This window comes from Etheostoma spectabile, chromosome 17 (assembly GCF_008692095.1).
Source record: "Etheostoma spectabile isolate EspeVRDwgs_2016 chromosome 17, UIUC_Espe_1.0, whole genome shotgun sequence".
In the NCBI taxonomy this organism is placed as follows: domain Eukaryota; kingdom Metazoa; phylum Chordata; class Actinopteri; order Perciformes; family Percidae; genus Etheostoma; species Etheostoma spectabile.
The window spans coordinates 14,869,156-14,872,331 of NC_045749.1; the positions used below are offsets into that span (position 1 = coordinate 14,869,156).

The 3,176-nt window shown below is 43.1% G+C and overlaps 1 protein-coding gene and 1 long non-coding RNA gene across 15 annotated transcripts in view; one reads left to right on the plus strand and one right to left on the minus strand.

The window, feature by feature from the left end:
* Positions 1-795: 795 nt before the first annotated feature.
* On the minus strand, positions 796-2,269 carry LOC116704911 (uncharacterized). The gene is made up of 2 exons (XR_004335810.1): positions 1,883-2,269; positions 796-1,800 (listed from the first exon to the last, which is right to left on the minus strand). It is a non-coding gene; the product is annotated as an uncharacterized LOC116704911 (long non-coding RNA).
* Positions 2,270-2,511: 242 nt separating this feature from the next.
* The window catches only part of adgrb3 (adhesion G protein-coupled receptor B3), a 111,673-nt gene continuing 111,008 nt past the window's right edge, over positions 2,512-3,176 (plus strand). For 6 of the 14 annotated variants that reach the window (XM_032540589.1, XM_032540592.1, XM_032540584.1 and 3 more), the window contains exon 1: positions 2,512-3,058. The gene's annotated coding sequence lies outside the window, so the exon portion shown is untranslated. The remainder of the gene's footprint in view (positions 3,059-3,176) is intronic. The other 8 variants (XM_032540580.1, XM_032540583.1, XM_032540581.1 and 5 more) reach the window with 5 other exon arrangements.

The following is a 3,176-nucleotide window of genomic DNA, read 5'->3' on the forward strand; positions in this document are numbered from 1 at the left end:
TGTGTGTGTGTGTGTGTGTGTGTGTGTGTGTACGCCTGTATGCAGTGTTACGTACAAAGAAATCCCATAATTTTAAAATGAGAGTGGTAGTGCATATATACTTAAAACAGTCATGCTATAATGCTTCATTATGGTTGGTTAACATCAACAGACTGATGTTTATCACACGATCAATAGACTGATGTTCATCACATGAGATTTTGTAATGGACTTTAATGCTGTAAAAAAAAGCCATTATATCAAACAGACGTACAATTCAGCCCGCGCACACACACACACAGGCTCAGTCACACCGACAGGAGCAGGTGATAATAGGGCTATTCTTTATGCGAGGTCATGAATAATTCAAAGTCCATGTGCTCAAACAGACTCTTGACTTGACAGAATAATGTGACAGATTCTACAACTGCTATTGGATGTGAAATATCACAAATGTTTTAGAGATTCGAACAAGTGATAACTGATCTGCTGTGTGAACTAGTAAGCTCTAACCAAATGCAATAACAAGATATTACAGAAAATTGTGAATGAATATGTTTATATCATTTTTAATTTTCAAGCCATTGCATGGAATCAATCTTTTATATGAGATATCTCATTGTCATTGTAATTACACAATGATGCACACCATTCCACTGTCGACCGGACCTCATGCCATTATTACTTATTCAAATCTGACTAAATGGAACAACCTTTCCTTATGGAGGTCTTCTTTTCTCCTAGTTGCCAAATGACCAAACGTGCAGGGTGTCATTTGGACTCTGAGAACGTCCTTGCAGCAGAGAGTGATGGCAGCTTTTCTTAAACTTGGCAATTGGCCTCCCCATGAGTCAGTGGAGAGATACTTATTGTGTTTTCATTGTTCAATAAGACTTTGCATGAATTTCCTCCACCTCTTAGCTTACTGAGCCAAAAGCTCCCTAAACGCCAAAGTCTTCATTATGGCCGTGGAAAGAGAGGCTGGCTCGAGGTCACCCCTGATGTTTCACTGGCTGCCTGGGGAAGACTGGATTTAGAAAGCCTCTGCAGTCACAGGCCATGGCAACCAACTGTGCTGAATGACTTCAATCTCCTTTATAAGTTTGGCAACAGATTAACAGTGTTGTAAACGCTGCTTGGGACAGGATGTTGGGGATGTAAACAAGTTCATTCAGATTCGCATACACTGCTGTGGCTGATACTCAGATGTGGAGCATTCTTTGGAAAGGCTGGCTTGCAAACACTTCACACTGAAACTTCCTGGAAATAAATAAACAAGTAGACTCTTCATGCAGCATCTGCTCAGATGGAACACATTCAGTCAAGGCCTGAAAGAGACGGCCAGGCTAATGAGAGTTAACTGTGCACAGCAAAATGATTAGAGCAGCTGACCCAACCCTCAAAAAAGAAAAAAAAAGTTAGATTGCACTGCTCAATCTAATGTCTCCCTTTTGAATATGCAAATAATTCTAAATATGCAAATTAACAGAGCACCTACATGTGTGAAGGCACACTCTTTTTTACTTTAATGCAGATGGAGATTGTAGGCCTGTAATTTTAACGCTGATGCTTTATTCGCACCTGATAAAACAACACCCAATAAAACCCTCCCTCCATCTTCAATGGGTGGGCGGTGTGATCAGCAGGCGATTCAAATGACTCCTCGTCCTCGTGTCCATTATAGGCCCATTCTCCCCATTTACTTAGGCAGCGAAGGCAATTTCAGAGCCATTGATGCCGCATTGTCAGTGACCAACTGCTGAAGCCTGGTGTTTACAGAATTAACTGTGTTGATTGTTGAATCCCAGTGTCAGGGCAGAGCTTTTGAAAGAAGAAGAAAAGGCATTGAAGCTGAAGCTGCCTTTATTTCTTAAGAAGGTCATAAACACATTTGTATTCTTACCTTGAACATGCTACACAAATAAGCATTCCCCCTGAGAGCAAAAGGATAGAAGGTGGAGGGAGAAACTGCAGGTTTGAGCTGCACCTGTAAGGTGTTGACTACCTGGAACAACTTTCCAAAGAGGGCACATGTTGCCCCTTAAGCATGTGTTCTTCCAGCAGCATGAAGTCGGCGAACAGGAAGACGTGCAGCGTGCGTCTACACCACCAAGCAGCGAAGAAATCAAAACGAGCGGCTGTCAATCATCAGGAGAGGAGAGAGAAAAATTACCAAACACACCAGCGAGCTTTCCGGTCCCACTGATAGAGTGCGCAGGTTGTATTTATGCTCATGTCATTCTCATGCACTCCCCATTCCCCCTAAGGAAAAAAAAAAAAAGTCCATGAAATATTCCTGTTTTGGATAACGCTGCAGCAGCGGCGTTGTCTGAGCACAACTGAGAGGGTCCAGTTCAGGGGGGAAACCCTTTTGACTCGAATTAAGGGGAGGCATAGTCTACATGAGGAGGAAAAAGGAAGGAGGAGGGCAGGGAAGAAAGTATTGGTGGTGCCAGACGCAGCGGCAGTAAGAAGCGTACGTACGTGCTTTATCTTAGCGGTTGAGTGTGTGACGTGATATTGCAGCCTGCTCCTGGAGCTCTGCAAGCACCAAGCAAAGCGCGTTTATTTCTCTCTCTGTTGTAACTCACTAGTCCCCAACATCTCACATCCACCCACTACGGATCCTTTTTTTCCTCCCCCCTTTTTTTGTTTCCAGAGGGGGGGTTTGCGCGACTTGCCGGAGAAAACAGATCAGTGGGAATAGAGACGTGGAGTCTGCCGAATTAATTTATGGTAATACTGTAAGAATTGCCTCTCTTCTTTTCATCACTCCAAGAATTTCTTTCTCTCTCTGTGTCTCTCTCTCTCTCTCTCTCTATTTCTCCGTGGCTGTCGTGTGTTGTTGCGCTCCGTTTTGATGGGAAAAACCCAGAAGAAGAAGAAGAAGACGGGGGGGATATGAGCGGGCAGACCGGAGCGTAACGCATTTTATTTGCATCCATTGAACCATCTTGTTGCGCCGGACTTCTATTGTCGGGAATGGGGAGCATTGATTCACTGGAACGCTGCAGAATTTCTTTATAAAAGGATGTGGTCAAGTATGTTGGAAAAATAGCCATAGCTTCCGCAGTGTAAGGTAAGATTTTATTTATTATCATCATCATCATCATCATTCATATTATCACTATTGCATAGAGCTACTGAATCAACCGACAAGCTCATTTTTATATGTCATCCCTCAGTTAAAGTTTACC